Source organism: Antedon mediterranea, chromosome 1, assembly GCF_964355755.1.
Source record: "Antedon mediterranea chromosome 1, ecAntMedi1.1, whole genome shotgun sequence".
Taxonomy (NCBI): Eukaryota; Metazoa; Echinodermata; class Crinoidea; order Comatulida; family Antedonidae; genus Antedon; species Antedon mediterranea.
In genome coordinates this window covers 22801118-22819783 of record NC_092670.1, presented here as the reverse complement: position 1 = coordinate 22819783, position 18666 = coordinate 22801118, and the positions used below count along the sequence as shown (strand labels likewise).

The following is an 18666-nucleotide window of genomic DNA, read 5'->3' as shown; positions in this document are numbered from 1 at the left end:
AGATATTTGTAGTGGCTCTGTGCCTTGGTGCCTAATTCCAGGTCTATGGTTCAAATCCTGACACAATTACATCGCAACCAAGGAAATCTAACAACAGGATGCTGACCTCCGGAGATCAAAGGGTTTGTCTGTGGCTGTGACACAATCAGTTCAATGCCCCTTTCAGACACAGTGCGCCATAATGTATAGTACTGTTGGTACAGTATTTGTTGCAGCCAGACATAAGATCAAAGTTACTGTTACTGGTTCCTATCTTGGCAAGGCAAGCTCAGTGTCCTGTTGTTAGATTGTCTTGGTGCAACAATCTTACCCTCATATTAATAACAAGACTTAACAACCAGTAATTAGGAATTCCTTTTCTTATTGAATGTTGTGAACATTTAAAAAAGTTTAAAAAAAGGTTAACAAAAACGCAATTAACTACACAAATCATAGTATAGGAATGTTTTTTAATTAGAACAAAGAAAATTATTCCAAGGATGAAATTGGTATTGAAATCAACTGAGAAGCCTAGGGAAAAATAATGTACACTATCCACACAATTTTTCTCCACTTTATGATGGTATGATTATGTAAAAATAGAACATCAAGGTCAAGGCTTTTTAATATGATTGATTTATAAAGCCCAGAGGATTACACCACTCAAAGTAAACAAGGTCAAAGCAAACTATATTAATATTATACTATTTTTTGATAAATGATAATTATGTTTGTGCAAATAAAAAATGTTTGTAATAAAACCCATGTTGTTTCACATTTTTTTTATTGCTCTGTTTACGTAAAACTTTTGTTTTATTTTCAACAGCAAAATCAATTGTAAACATTGACTACTACAGTACTGTATAAACTTGATCTGGTTGTCTCGTCTTAATCCTTGGTTGTGTATTTTCCTCATAATTTGTTATACTCATAAACAACTTCACAGCAAAATATCTCCTCCACCGACTAAAATATATATTTAGAAAATGCATCAAGCAAGACTTCAACCAGGGACACACAGAATCAAACACACAACACTGTCTTCCACTCTAGGCTAAGATATTGCGCGAAAACAGCTGGTGGATACAAGTTGGCTTGTGCTTTTACAAAATGTTTATTGCAAATGTGCGATCTCTTGATTCATGACGAAAATACAACCGTTGATTAAACATTCACCCATTTAAAAAAATCCTCATAATAATGGAAAAGATAGAAAATATTTGTAGTGACTCTGTGTCTTGGTGTTGGATGGCACGTGGCTATAATAAGTGCCCCCCCCCCCACCCCCCACCAACACTGGAGGCCTCAGGTGTTTTAGTCTTTTTCGACACATTTTTTAATTCCTGTTTTTTCCTCTGGACACTGCTCAGAGGCCCCCATAAGGTCCAGCGCCCCTGGGTTTAGCCAGTGAGTGCTCATAGCCATTACGCCATTGATAATACCTAACTTTCTGAGTTTGCAAGTAACTTAAGTTTTCAAGTACAGAATACGTCGTTATTACCCTATATTCATATTTCAGTAAATTCCAATGGGATATTTACGCACAATCAGAATCCCACTGGAAATAGCTCTATCATTATTGCTTTTGTTGTAGCCTTCTGTTGGTAATTTAAAAATAGCTATGCATTATGGGATGTGCGTTGATTGTCTGTTGGTTCAAGTAAAGGATTTATTTGTACTTATCTTCCTTGATGTGATCTTCAGGCAACCAAGAGGAGGTTTAAATTCTAATTATTAATATATTCCAGAGGAATACAGCAGATTATGAGAAGATAAAATTAATACCTGATTTTTCTTTGTGGTACAACACATTAATAAATTATTAAGGATACCAGATGGAAATTAATCTGTAAATAATCATTAATTTTCAGCTATTGTAGGTTTCAAATACTCTGATAAACTTTACAATAAACATGTATGCTGATACTAATATTAAACGAACAAAGAGCAATATTAAGGGAACACTTTGTTGTGTCTCCTTAATAGGGGTCCTGAAGGTGTCCCCTGTAATTGGTACTGTAGTCTTCATAACAAATTTTCTGCTGCATAAAAATAACCGGTTAAATGGCAGCGGAAAAATAATAGTTAAAAACACCCATTCAATTCGGTGTTAGAACGTTATTTCAATGGTTATTACTGTGCAACTTTTATCTGCAACATAAAAAAACGGTTATTTGATTGACAGCTGCTGACCTTGATTCAACTACATTGCAGTAACGTTTGAATTAACCGCCAGGACCAATTGCATTTTGGGTTACAGTATTTGTCAACGAACACCCACTGAAACAGTTATTTTGGAGCAAAAATTGAGCGGAAATGCTGTCAATATAAACATTTATTATTTCAAATCTATTTTGAAATAAATGGTTTATTCGGCGCTATGCAGCAGAAACAGACCCATACAGTATAGTAATTTATTCACACCATATTTTAGCTGCTTTTTTTATAAGCAGAAATTAGCATAGTGGATGAAATGTAGGTTTAGAAACCTTTGATATCAATTTGGCTAGGAAAGGTTAAGTATTCTGGTCTCTTGGGTGTTGTTAGAGAGAGATTAATGGACAATTACATAGGGTTATGTTGTTATACACAATATGTGGTGGAATTACTGACAGCCAAAACTAGAAATAAATCCCAATGACAAATCACAGGGATATTAAACCACAGGGAAGTTCACTAAACCAGTAAAATACAATACAATTCAGGTATTTTTGGTATACCAGTAAAGTAAAATGTAGTTTAGCTTTGGCTTAATATTCGTAATAAAAAAAAACATTTTGGTACACAAATAAAAAAATACGCTAGCTAAGCTTCGTAAATAAAGATTCAATAAAGAATAATATAGTACAGTAAGTACATTATACTGTACATGCATAGGCTTACTGTATATGCATTTGTCATACTGTATATGCATAGGCTTACTGTATATGCATTTGTCATACTGTACATGCATAGGCTTACTGTATATGCATTTGTCATACTGTACATGCATAGGCTTACTGTATATGCATTTGTCATACTGTATATGCATAGGCAATACTGTATATGCATAGGCTTACTGTATATGCATAGGCTTACTGTACATGCATAGGCTTACTGTATATGCATTTGTCATACTGTATATGCATAGGCTTACTGTATATGCATTTGTCATACTGTATATGCATAGGCTTACTGTATATGCATTTGTCATACTGTACATGCATAGGCTTACTGTATATGCATTTGTCATACTGTACATGCATAGGCTTACTGTATATGCATTTGTCATACTGTACATGCATAGGCTTACTGTATATGCATTTGTCATACTGTATATGCATAGGCAATACTGTATATGCATAGGCTTACTGTATATGCATAGGCTTACTGTACATGCATAGGCTTACTGTATATGCATTTGTCATACTGTACATGCATAGGCTTACTGTATATGCATTTGTCATACTGTACATGCATAGGCTTACTGTATATGCATTTGTCATACTGTACATGCATAGGCTTACTGTATATGCATTTGTCATACTGTACATGCATAGGCTTACTGTATATGCATTTGTCATACTGTATATGCATAGGCTTACTGTATATGCATTTGTCATACTGTATATGCATAGGCTTACTGTATATGCATTTGTCATACTGTATATGCATAGGCTTCCTGTATATGCATTTGTCATACTGTACATGCATAGGCTTACTGTATATGCATAGGCTTACTGTATATGCATTTGTCATACTGTATATGCATAGGCTTACTGTATATGCATTTGTCATACTGTATATGCATAGGCTTACTGTATATGCATTTGTCATACTGTATATGCATAGGCTTACTGTATATGCATTTGTCATACTGTATATGCATAGGCTTACTGTATATGCATTTGTCATACTGTACATGCATAGGCTTACTGTATATGCATTTGTCATACTGTATATGCATAGACTTACTGTATATGCATTTGTCATACTGTATATGCATAGGCTTACTGTATATGCATTTGTCATACTGTATATGCATAGGCTTCCTGTATATGCATTTGTCATACTGTACATGCATAGGCTTCCTGTATATGCATTTGTCATACTGTATATGCATAGGCTTACTGTATATGCATTTGTCATACTGTATGTATGTTTTATAATGTTTATATGTTTACACAGAGAATGGACCAGATAAGTGCAGTTTATGCCTTATGCGGTAGATAATTTTAAAAGGTGTAAACACCACCAGACAAGCAGGCATGGTTTACAACTTATCGATATTTCAAGGAAGCCAAGGCGGAAACTTTTTGACAAAATATATCAATCAAAATAAACAAATTACTAAGAAAACAACTGACAGTAATAAAAATATTATTATGTTTTATGACAGATAAAGCAATGGTTCAACTAATATGATTCATTGTCATATACATTTACAACGATCAATGACTTTATTAAAACTCTAAAACTCATAAATGTTGCTAGATATCTTTATTATTTATTTATCATACACTGTATGTACATCTTGATTTGAAAAAGATAAAATCTTAACAATTCATAGTTTCTGATATTGGCAAGCATTAAGCCCAGTCTACACTATCAAACTTTATGTGACAAAACAAGCACGAATGTGCAATACTCGGGGTACAGCGAAAGAAGCTGTAATGACGTCATAAGACCGGATGCAACGTCACATACACATCAATAACCGCGCTACCAAATACGGCTATACGGTACCATCTTCGAGACGTGATATGGCTGCATCCAGTTTGAAATTTAAAAATCCGGCTCTATAGCTTTGAGGACATGTAACTGTAGTATATTCATGCTAAATCCGAGCTCAATACTACAACGAATAAGGGAGGAGTAGTACTTTATAAATCACACTTTTTACTCAATAGTGTCCAGATGGAGGAGGAGGAGGAGGAGGAGAACATGAGTAAGTCCTAGACTCGGGTACCCCGAGTAAAAAGTGATGTGCCCATATATGGACATGATGATTTCATATCACCACCATATTTGAGCATATCACTACCAAATTTGGGCACATCACACTTATTTTGTCAAACTAGTTGGTAGTGTAGACAGAGCTTTAGAAGCATAGAGATATCTCCACATATAATAATGAAGTTTTATTTTCTACATATGTTTTTCTACACCCCCTCCCTTCACCGTTTACCCTTCAATGCTAAATTTTTACTTCTTAGAAAGGTGAAACTAAGTCAACAACATGGGATTGACCAGAAGGATTATGTTTTCAACTACTTTTATCTGTTTTTGCCTGAAGCGTCAAGTAGCGATTTACTAGAAAACATGGAACAGATTAAACTTAGGACTTGCTGTTAGGTTATTGCAGATACTCAACAACTAAACCTTTTCATCATACATCATCATACTGTCTCTTTTGAAATTTCAAATTACTTACGGCTGACAATCCTACCTCTTATTTATTTCTAATCTTTAAACTCTTCACAGACTATTCTCCCATAGCTATGAGCAACACATTTAAAAGTATTTCTAAAAAGAAGGGACATACCTGTAGTTGCAGGATATAAATGATTAATGTAAAAGTGAAAGGAGTAGGGCGAGTTTGTAAAAATAGTTAAGCTCTGTCTACACTATCAAACTAGTTTGACAACAAAAATGTGATGTGCCCAAATATGGTAGTGACATGCCATCATTTAACTAAACTGGTTTTACCAGAATGAAGAACTTTTGATTCAATGTGCTGATACAGTGCTTCATCACTTGAATCAGGAGGACAGATTCCTGTAATAAGTAGGATGGTAAAAGCAGGTTTTTAGGAAGCAGAAGGGTGTGTGCAGAGATGTGGTGGGCTGAATAATGAGCGCCATTTAGTGATATCTAGTCCAATGTGCTTTGTATGAAGGAATCAAGAATTATAGACATTTTTTGGCAGATTTTAGATTCAGGTGATGACACAATATCCATAGGCCCTAGTTCATCGCAAATCGAAAGCGCTCGAGTATCTGGTACAAGTACGACAATAATTGATCGGTGTTTCCTCAAATGTTCGCAATGACAGTCAAATACTGACAAGCAGTTTAACGTAAAGTAAAAAATCTGTCAATAAATGACGCCAGCATGTTATTTATTTTGAACACACGAAGATAAAAATCCAGTCAATTATTGATTTTCTTAAACTTACACAGATTTACGATTTAAAGTATAAGACATTGACAAGTTTTTTAGACTGGTTGATCTATTGAGCAATGAGACAAGTTGTTTGAAGAAATTTGTGAATGATTTATTAAACAAGTTGAGAAATCATTATAGCAGTGGGCCTGTAAATAATACAAGTAATAAAACATTATATTGAGTAATGTTCTGAAATCAAACACGTCAAACGGATGCTGTACCAACTGTACTATATATTTACTAATACTAACTGTTCTACCATGTTCATGCTAAATTAGTTACTGCAATAAGAAATTAGAAACTAAATGGAAGAAGCTCATTCATCATTCATAAAAAAATCCTGATTGCATATTCCTTCATACAAAGCGCATAAACTAGACGTCACTAAACGGTGCTCATTGTTCAGTCAGTGGCACAATGGCTACGAGTGCTTCCTAGCTAAGAACCCAGGGCCTAGAGCTTAAGGGAGCCCCAAAGCATGAGCAGCCTGATGCAATTGCCTACCGTTGGATGCTAAACTAGGGGCCTTTGCACCCTCTGCTAAGCCACTTTTTTCAGTCTTGCATACCACATCTCTGCACACAGCCTTCTACTCCCTAAAAACAGCTTTGAAATATTATCATCCTGATTATTACAAAAATCTGTCCTCCTTTAACAAACATTTATCAAAAATTTCATTATAAAATAAAAATATGATGTAGATGATAACTGAAGGGGGATTATGGAAGATCTGTATATTGAATTCATTCTATATTATAATTTAATACAAATGTCAAAATGAATATAATATAAAAGATCAATTGTGAATAACTATTTCATATTTCAAAATTGATAACTTGATATATAATATTATTAAATTGTATTATATAATAATGTGGATCAAGGAGTTAAAACCTACACTCAAATAAAGATGAGAGAGACTCATAAAAGATAAAAAAACTATTTCATACTTATTATTTATTGAAGCAAATGCAAAATGAATCTGTAATTTAAACATTGAAATAACACGAATATCTTTCTGAAAACCAGATACTGTTGAATCTGGGTTGAGTCTTCTATTGATTATTATCTTGAGATGTAGGAGTCCTTATTTCAAAGGTCATTGGTTGGAGTGGTCATTAGTTGGAATGGTCATTATTAGAGTGGTAGTGTCTTCTATTGAAAGAAGTCTTTATTTTGGAGTAATCTTTTATTACGGTGTGTTTTTAACTATCTATCTTTTCAAATCGTAAAATGGTTTATAATTAGAGGGAGACCTAGTAAAGTATATTCACATTTACTAAGTGCCTATTTAATTCATCTTGATCAAATAGTAATCTAATATAAACATTAAAAAGATATTAACCGGAGATGAATCATGTAATATGACAAACCAAAACAGTGTTAATTGACAAGAATAACAAAAGATTATAGCATGTCTGACATCACAGTGAATTGCTGGCGACCGGAGATTCGTTGTTTGTGATTCATTCAAGCGGTCAATTAAAAATTGATGAGAAACAGCTAGAAGACGAAAGTTAGTGAATAACAATGAGAACCATATACACTATCTTCTTTTATTGGAATTTCAGATCTTTCTCATAAAATAAAAAAAACGTATTGGGATGGAGTTTATCTCATTTTCGGGATAGTCAGAGTTTTTCTCATTTTTAGGATGAAGTTTTTCTCATTGGGATGGAGTTTTTCTCATTTTTAGGATGGAGTTTTTCGCATTTTTTGGATGGAGTTTTTCTCATTTTTGGGATGGAGATTTTCTCATTTTTGTAATGGAGTTTTTCTCATTTTTGGGATAGAGTTTTTCTCATTTTTTGGATGGAGTTTTTCTCATTTTTGGGATGGAGATTTTCTCATTATTGTAATGGAGATTTTCTCATTTTTGGGATAGAGTTTTTCTCATTTTTGTAATGGAGTTTTTCTCATTTTTGGGATAGAGTTTTTCTCATTTTTGGGATGGAGTTTTTCTCATTTTTGGGATAGAGTTTTTCTCATTTTTGGGATAGAGTTTTTCTTATTTTTGGGATGGGGTTTTTCTCTTTTTTGGGATAGAGCTTTTCTTATTTTTGGGATGGAGTTTTTCTCTTTTTTGGGATGGACTTTTTCTCATTTTTGGGATGCAGGTTTTGTGATTTTTGAAATTTTATTATAATCACTAAGTACTATTGTTATTTTTGTTATTTATTTTGATTTACTTTACCGTTGGAATTGTGGCAATCAACAAACTAGTTGCAATCAATAGTACCTACACCCCTGCCTCTGATCCCTCTAACAACCTAAATAACAAAGTCCATAGACACTTAACCTCATGCTTACAGTTTAGCTTATCCACTAAAATAAACCCTTATAATCCCATCAAAAAGCATAAAACATAATTTTTAAATAATATAAAATTCTCGATGTGATATTTTTTAAAAATTTTATTTATTTCAGCAAAACCAACAGCAACGAAAGTTGCCACTTAAAGTTATGAAACAGAAAACAGATACAATAAATACTCTATATGAAGCAAACTTGAATAAATAAGTAAATAGTGATGTATTGATAGATACATTGATACTTAATGTGGTATTCACTGATATCACTAAATGACAGAAACTGCACACTGAGGATTCATTTTCCTGTAATTTGATATCAGAGCACTTACAATCATCATCTGAAGGCATTTATATATTATCGATAACAAGAAAAAGATATCTCTTCTTATAAAAACTAGGTACCTAGATGGACAATATCATGGCTATACTCTATTTCAGTTTTAGTTTCAGCTTTTGGAGTGACCAAGCATTAATACTGCTAGAGATATTTAGGTAATGGACATTTGATCATAGTGTGACAGGGATGCCAAGGTGTGGGATTGAGAGAAGATGGAAACTGTCGAGATGTTCATTAAAAGAAACATTTTGTCATACTTGGCATGCCATTATACAAAAGCTGAAATGTATGTTGTTGAACACTATGTAAAAAAAGAATCAATGATAGAGACTTGTGGAAAGTATAGATATTCTTACAAACAAATGAAATTGAAAAATGCGTTTTGACATATGTGTCATATTTTTTATTTCAAAACAAATTAGATAAATTAATGATAATTAAAAATGTACTAAATGGTGCTATGTTGGCAGTTTGATCGTTAGAGAAGGGAATAGCTTAATGACAGGATTGTCTCTGACTTAATATTAGCATTCTCCAATATCTTGGCAACACCCACAAAAAAAAACAACCTGGAACTTAACTCCTCGGATTCGATGGCAAGCACGTCGGCCAACGAGCACGACAGATTCAGTGCTATTATTTATTGATTAGCTAGATGCACGATTTGAAAAGTGTAATTACCCTCTTATTGCGGATTTATTATTTTAGTATCTTTCGTTAATGGGAGTTGGATGTAATTACTAGCCTGCTCCAGGAATGTTAATGACATACTCAAGGACGAAAAGCATGTTTTGTTTTTTTATGCCATGTTTAACAAGTCCGGGTTTTAATTGTAAAAGAATCACGTATTATATACGGCAATCAAGGAATAGTCCTTATTTTTGCAGCATTAGAGAGAGATTTGAAAGGCTTTAGTGACATTTAATTTGTGTAATATAATCAAGTATGTATTTTTTTTATGCCATGTTTAAGTCTGGGTTTTCAAAGATTTTTTAAAGATGTATTGTCCCTCTGAAAATTAATTTGTACAATTTGTTTTTTTGAATATGCAATTTTAATGTCACATAATAGTTATCCATTTTGAACAAAAATTAGATCTAAACAAAATTGATTTACCTGAGAAAAACTGTTAATTAAAAGCAAAAAATGGTTATTATGTTATTTTACAAGTGAAACCTTCTAATTTAGTTAATCTACATTTTTCATGTTTTTGGGGGGAAATACATCTTTAAATTCAATGCAATATACACAGTAATTAGGATATACAGTAGTTTTTATTTTCACGGCTTTACATTTTAGAGAGCTCTTGAAAGATTTTGTGAAATTGAATTTACTGTATCTAATAATTAACTAAAATCGTATTTAGATTTCTATTTTCTTATTTTTATATAAACGCATATTTTTATGTGTTTAACAATAAAAATAAAATGGCAGAAAATGAAGAAGTTAAAAAAATGAGTTTTTAAATCTGTCCTGAAATTAGCAATTTGAGTTAAAACACCCTTAACTGTTTTTTACATTTAAAATTTGTCTTTATATACCGAAAACAGTGCTATCAAGTTCTTTTGTATTGCTATCAAATTACAATAGAAATCAAATCGTTACAATGTCGCAGATCTTGTTCCATCTAAACAAAGCAATATACTACAGGGAATTCACCAATATATATCGTGCATTATCGTAATCTGTAAATTCTGAAGTAATACGTAACATTTTACGAGTTTAAACAGATGGGCTAAGTGGTAGAAATTAGGTGATTGGCTAATGGATATGAACTTAGCAAGATATAGTCTGACACAATAAACATAAATCACAACAAACAGATACAGGACACTAGCATATAACCTAACTGACCTTCTAATAAATTTTAATTTATTCTAATTTTGTGAAGGACATTTAAAGTCTTTATTAATGCATATGTTATGATAAAATATTTTTCTAAACAAATAAGAAATGAGGGAGCTTTTCATTTAATATATTCCAGCACCAGCAATTTCATCTCGATACAGTTAGGATCACATTATGAAATTAATAATAAAAGAAAGGTAAAAATTAACTAATACTAGGCTTATGCACTGTAATAATAATAATAATAATAATAATAATCAAACATTTATAAAGGGCCAATTGCAAAAAGATGATAAGGTGCATTGTATCCTGAAATTTGCTAATTCTCTCCCTTGTCATTTTACTAAATCAACTTCTATTGCTATTTTTAAAAAAGAACTTAAAACGCATCTTTTTAACATCCAATATAAGTGCCTTTGATTTTTACTTCGGTTTAGTTGATTCTGGCGCTATATAAATACCTAAATTATTATTATTATTATTATTATTATTATTATTAAACAAAGGAGTTCTTAAATTAATATTTAAATGAGTCAAAAGTGAGTGAAAGTTTTTCAAAAGGAGAGAGTTTGTATGTATGAAGAGAAGATGCAACAAAAGAAAAGGAGCCTCCACCGTAAGTCTTAGTCTGGAAACGGTTAATCGCATTATGCTAACAAAACAACAATAAGATAATATAAAATTAATTAGTTTTTGTTTACACCATAGTTTTGAATGGTCATATGTTTATGTATGTGATAAATGGAATAGATTCTTACTAATTTGGTAACTTCATTTTCTGACAGAAAAAAAAAATCTTTTTGCTTTGAGAAAAGAAATATCAAAGAAATACGGTAATGTCAATATAGTGAATGGAAATTGCCATGCGGTGCAATAGGTACCTCAAAGGTTTTGAATTCAATGTTGCCGTAAGGGTTTCCAAGTTCAGTAAAGTGCTAAACAAAAGTCCTATTCATCAACCACAATAAATATGTTTTAAAATCATAATAGGCCTACATTTAGGCAAGTGCATGAACACCTGGTGGAATATTAACATTGATTGGTTTCACAATATAACAATTCTTTAGCTAAGTAGAATCCACACATCTGTTACTATGGTAACATCGCTAATGCCTGAAGTTAAAAGTTGTTATTATACATTTCTTGTTTTCAGTTAAAATTGTTGATACAAACTACAGATTGAAATTTCACAATTATTAGAAATTTAATGGATTTGATAAGGTAATTGATGCTGATAAATGAATAATATATTATATATATAACAATATATTAATATATAATATCATATAATATATTTATCAAAAGTGGCACAGTGGGTTAGTGCTTGTCATTGTAATTCTAGGGTTCAAATCATATGTTTTTCTCATTACCAAAACTTGGGGTCTGTAGCATCCTGTCAATTATATACTATACTTATTTAAGAGTATTATTGCTACTTTTCTTTATAACAGTGTGGCAATATAGATTGATGCTTAATTATGTTTACTTATTAAAACCTTGGTTCGAATCGTGTTTCTAGTCTCTTTCAGTGTCATTGAAAATACACTACACCTCCTTTGGGAAATATTCAAGGGAACATCACTATTAAGCGGACACTGGGGGTCTGTCTCTGCGTTTTTAACTGGTTATTTTTATGCAGCAGAAACAGGACCATTTATCATGGGAAATAATGAGAGATAATAACACTACAGTCAACTCCTTTCTATTCAGGGGACAACACTATTCAGGAGGCACTTTGATGGCCCCAAAGGTGTCCCTGTTATGGGCTCTACTGTATTTAAAATGTAATATTCCAATGATTTGTGTAAGTATCTAAATTATATTCTAAAATTAGAACATACCTACACTCATTGCAATCACAGATTACATTTGAATATACATTGAGGAATAATAACCAAAGCTAAGTGATATTGTACCCTCTAGCATTCATACAATATACACAAGTGTTTTCTATTTTTCCTAGTAATTAAGAAACCAACATCATTTTCTAAATGGCTCATAGCACCCTGGAATTGTATCGACCTAAAACACTCTCCTAAGGTATACTGTCGATATCGTTATATCTACCTTCCAAAATATTCAATAATAAAGACACACAAACACTCTTATGCCTACAAACACTCTATATCCCTCAAATACACTAGATGCTCATAGCGCTATTGTATACCTTTCTAGAATATACCCTAGCAATTGTCTTGGCATGTATAGAGTACTTCATTATTTCCTTGTAGTTACTGTAATTCATTTAACATTAGATGGGTAAGTGCTCTGTATACTATCTGTATTATCTGTATTATTCTGTATATATTTGTATTATTCTGTATATATTTTTCAAATTATGTATGCTTTTCTTTTTCTGTATATATGTTATAACTTGTCTTTACTTTTTAAACCTTGTAACTGGACCATTTTGAAAAGCAGTACTACGTTACTGAAAATGCAATCCAGTCAAAAGAAAGAATAAATAAATGAATAAGATCAACAACCCAGAGTTCTTAACTTGCTATAATTAATTTCAGCAGTCTTAACACAAAATATCCGTAGTAAATATAAAATTTCAGTAGTTTTTATGCGCCATGTCAAACAGTAAAATTATTTTTTCTGCATTCAATTGGAACCATGGAGTAAAGTTTGAATGTCATGAAAATGAAAGGGCATCCTGTTGTGTTTTGACCATGGAGTAAAGCTTATTCTTTACTCCATGGTTTTGACACTCATATGGTCATAGAAAAGGGTTCGTTTTTACAGAGGTTTCGTTTTTTTGGACAAACTCATAATTTTCATTGAATGTATTCATTCGCATAAATTTAATAGACATTCTATAGTACTTGAGAACCTTGATGTATAGTTCCAGAATAAAACTGTAACAAACAATCCGGTGGCCGTATTCACCAATCACACTTAAGTGAGATATTTCCTATTTTATATTAAGTATTTTACTTAACTCAATAAATATTTAATTATTTCCCTTAAATTGTATGTACTTAAATAGGAGATTTTTCTTAATTTTAAGTGTTCCCCTTTAAGCGTAAAGGTGAATGGTGAATATACAGCTACTGGCATTTAGTATTTTCAAAATATTCCATTGCATTGAAGCTGCTCAGCCCCCAGCACGTGTACAATCTATGAGTCAAGTCAAATAGTAAATTTACTTGAGATGAACCAATACAGGTTTTCAACTTTGATCATCATACATTTTGCCATTTGCTTTCAACCTATTAATTATGTCATTCGTAATTATGTTGTTTTCAATTTAAAGGTAATTATTTTTGGCATCTTGTCTATAGGAATTTCGAAAGAATAAAAAATTTCATACCTAGGAATTTTAGATGCCACACACCTACTGTCAAATATCGGAGTACTAGTACAACAATAGCTTGGCATGGTACACTCCAACCTTCCTCATCTCAGGGGATGGAAAAGGGGATTGCCTTTACACTTTATTGAAGTTAAATTACATACAACTAAAACATAGCAGCTAGTAGTAGTAGCTGAATTACGAGTTACATATATATTAAATACATAGGACATCTGCATATCAAGCAGAAGGTTCCGGGTTCGAATCTCGGTTGTGACAACTTTTTCTCATTCTCACAGATTTCCTCATCTTATCGTTTCAAATTAATTAATTAAATTTCAGTCAGTATATCACCGGCGGTTTAGAATTATTGTTCTATGCCTAATGTGTTTATATTAAATACATAGTATATAATTATTTAAAAATGTCATTAAAACTACAGCTCTTCTATGTTGATAAATTTGACAAGGTGGATTAGTATGGGATTTATTTTATGTCAGACAAACTGTCCATATAAAACATATACAACAAAAAAATAAAAAGAGATAGAAAGCATTATGTGAAAATGTGAGTCTTTTTTTGTGGTGTGTATCTAGAGCAGGTGTGCATAGGGTGCATAAACATTTTAAGCAAGAAATGTTGTCTCTAATAAATAAAAGGGAACCTTAAATTAATAAATTGGAAGGCGACCTTTGTAATACAAATGTAAATTGTAATCCACTTGTAAATCAACAAGCACTCTTTAATGGAACGTCTATTTTTAAATATTATTCCTGCCGGCATATGAAAGGTTTCGGCCGTTAAGCTATAAATAATGAAGTCTACATATAAACAGCGACAATAAAATGTTTTAAATTCTCGGGGGAGTGAGAAACTTGTGAAGCGCAACTTCAAACCTGCGATGCGCTTTCATGACGTACTCGGGGAGAACTTAAGTTGTATTTGATTGGTTTATTTTGAGCCATTATACATACTGTGAAGGTCAATAAATCGCACTAGTAAAAATATGATGAATAATGTGCTTAATATAATATATTAGATGATCTATAATTTTTCAGAATCTATACAATATTTCTTTTCGCAAATAACTATTCTATTTCTTTTATTAATAGAAATTATGATTTATTTCTTACATATTTAGACACGTGACCAAGAAGCCAATGTCATAGGAATCTTGATGCTGCAGTATATGTAATGCCCTTGTATTTTTGAGTTTTCCACAAATTGGATACAGGTTTTACAGAATTTAAAAAAAAAAAACAAAATTACTGTAAGCTACCTAAATTAATAGTGTCTCACAAACACCAAAAAACCTATTTTTGTATACTTTTTCCGCTATGTTAAATATTTCGGTTTAACTTGTTTTGAATTCAAACGTGTCTAGTACAGAATAACGTTATGTCGGATATGCCTCTTAAACCTAGGATACATCAGAGTCATATCAGAGGTACACCCTGGTATATTTGGGGGAAATTTGGGGAACAGCTGAGTATATCTGGAAAACATCCGAGTCATATCGGAGATACATCCGAGTTAAATAAAAAAAAAAGTTAAACAATCACACTTATTATTTGGATACTCTTAACTATAGGGTGTATGAACACAGCTTTGGATACTCTTAACTATAGGGTGTATGAACACAGCTTTGGATACTCTTAACTATAGGGTGTATGAACACAGCTTTGGATACTCTTAACTATAGGGTGTATGAACACAGCTTTGGATACTCTTAACTATAGGGTGTATGAACACAGCTTTGGATACTCTTAACTATAGGGTGTATGAACACAGCTTTAGCTATTTTTACCCAAAAAAGTTTAACTCTCTTAACTAATAGTAATATCAAACACACATCAAAGTTTAGTTTCATAAGAACCATGGCAGACGCAAGGCTCTGGTTTTTCACTTTTATTCATAACAAATTAGATAATAATCAAGATAAAACATTAATAAAAATAAAAAATGCATTTTGACGATTAAAGTGATCAGGATTTAACATTTCAATTAGGTGCTATTAGCGCATATGTTGTTAACCTTTAAAATTGATTAATTTCTTAATTGATTGATCACTTCATAACGCAATTTGAGAACTGAACATAAATGTAATTCAGCCATAAATGATTGTTCAATATAAAAGCTATTCTCTAACACTTAACCTTCTAAGTAATAATACCTATTCAAGGTTTCATTCAAGTTTGTTTTTTGTTAGTTGTTACCTATAATTTTTTTTAATGAATGAGACATTCAAATACAACTAACAAAAACTGGACAAAAGTTAGTGGTGTATCCAGGATTTTAAAACAGAACCCTGTGCCTGCCATGGTTCTTATGCAACTATATGGTTAAAATTGGCTAAAATTATAGCAAACAAAAAATGGCTTCAATACTATTCTTTTTAAAAACATGTAAATTAGTAGGTAATGCTCTTATATATAATAGAAATTTAAGTTTTCACAGAATTTTGAACATAAACAGAATTAAGCTAACTAAATTAATACAGTTTCTCACAAACACCAAAGAACTATTTATGTTTAACTTTTTTCAGCTATGTTAAATACTTTGAACAAAAAGCAATATAATTGTACACACTCACTATTTATTAAGATTGGTAGACCAGAATACAACGCAACAATAAATTGGTAAAAAAGATACTTTCTGAAAAAACTAAGCATTTTAACTGCCAAGGAAAGAAAACAAAATGTAATAAAAAGTTTAATATTTTGTGTCAACTATATTTTTCTTCTAAATACATCTTGATAAAATTATGATATCCGATAAAATCCAGTGGATTTTAACCATATTGATAAATTGAATATCAAATCAATTTACCTATTAATAACAAAACAGAATGTCAGATGCATTAAAATATTATATTTATGAAAAAAATTAAATTCATCAGACGTCAGTAGAACATCATAAAATAGGATAAAAATGTAATCCAGTGCTTGAAAATATCTGATAATCATTCATGTGATACGAAGCAGTAATCCAAGAGAAAGAGGAAGATAAATAGTAAAATAGAAAATGTAAGTCCAAATGATCCGGACGAGAAAAATGCTTGTAAAGAAAATTTTTGCGAAATAAAAACAACATTTACTGACTTTTTCCAGAAGATCCACTAAATAATTTCAGATAAAAAGTAAAAGAAGGAAAAATTATGTCCAAATGTCCCAATAAAAAAAGAAGTTTATTTTCTTTGCAGAAAGAAATTGTCTTAAGATACATTGACTTAACAATTTAAGATAAAGTAAAACAAGGGTTACTTGTAAATAAAGCGACAGAATACTTATTGACAAATCAATGTTTCATCTATTTGATCATTTTCAAGAAATTTTAGCTATTTAAAATAACATTTATTAAATATGATTTATGTATTTTGGTGATCAAGTATAATAAGTAGATGATGAATTTAATTGGCAACTAAGGTATATCAACTTATTTGTTTTTTTCTCAGAATCAAAAATTTGTTTGAAAATGCCATTATATTATAACCTATATTCAAATACAACATTTGTTGCCGTTAATCAGTGGAAACTCTAGAGAAATCATTCACGGAGTTAGTAATTCTCAGCTTAAAGGGGAAAAAAAGATGATCGATTGTAAAATAGAGAAATTAAGTCGAAATAAACTGGAGTCAAAAGTTGTGGAGTTGTCAGTGAATGTAGGTTGGATAAAGATAGATGCCTTCTCATGTGCGTTCTGCTTGTAGTCTTCGCTGCGATATTTTAATAATGTTCAAATTGATGTCAAGGGCAGTGAAATGAAGTCAAATCTTTGGCTGCGTTATTCCCTTAGGCCTTCATTTGTAGCTATATATCAAGTGTATGTGAACGAAAAAATACATGATTTTTATTCGAAAAAAATTCACTGCTAACTATGTCTGTGCCATACATATTGATGCAACTTATTGTTGTTTATTTGTTATTATTGTTGTTATGTGGTGCTAATAACAATAAATGACTTATATAGTGTTTTTAACAAAGCGATTCCCAACGTGCTAATGCAGTCAACACCATATTACTGGGCGTTTACTTGCCACCAAATGCTTATTCGTCAGAGGGAAAAAAATGTCTGGTACACCGAGTAACCCCTTCAAAAGATTCACTGGGTTCTTTAAAGTGCACACAAGCCAGATGTGTACAACTAGATCTCCAGTTTTAAATCCCTAAGATAACAAGTGAAAATTATGATGGATTTCTTGCATACAAAATTAAAACAGTTATGAAAACACATAAAAAGGCAATATAAAACATTTGATAAAATTCCATATCAATTATCATCAACATCCAAGATTATTTTTTAAAAGTGTAGTTTCCCTCGCAAGACAAGCACAACTACAAAAAGATGCTATACATAAACTGAATCTAAAAGAGGAGACAAGACATCTTGCGCAATTCATATTCACTTCTATACATTTAATGCGATATTACATTTTGAAAAATCCAAATATGTAAAAACAATCATAAAATAAAATTGACAATTTATGTACATAAGCCATATTTTTAAGTATTAGCTTTCAACAATTATTAATGAAAGCCAACGTTTAATTATTCGCAAAGAAGCGAGCAATATTATAATGTCACAAATAATCATCTTTTATTCCTTCAATTCGGTTTTGATTTTCCTTGAAGACGCAATTCAATACAAAACTAACGATTCATCAACGGAACTTATCTATCTTGACTTCTATTACCGCAAATTTATGACTTAAATAATGGTCAGTTAGATATATGGACAGAGTTTTA

General features: G+C 31.5%; 1 protein-coding gene across 11 annotated transcripts in view; it reads right to left on the bottom strand.

The window, feature by feature from the left end:
• The window catches only part of LOC140063218 (mitochondrial thiamine pyrophosphate carrier-like), a 60144-nt gene that overhangs the window by 11479 nt on the left and 29999 nt on the right, over window positions 1-18666 (bottom strand). The gene's annotated exons all lie outside the window — the stretch shown is intronic.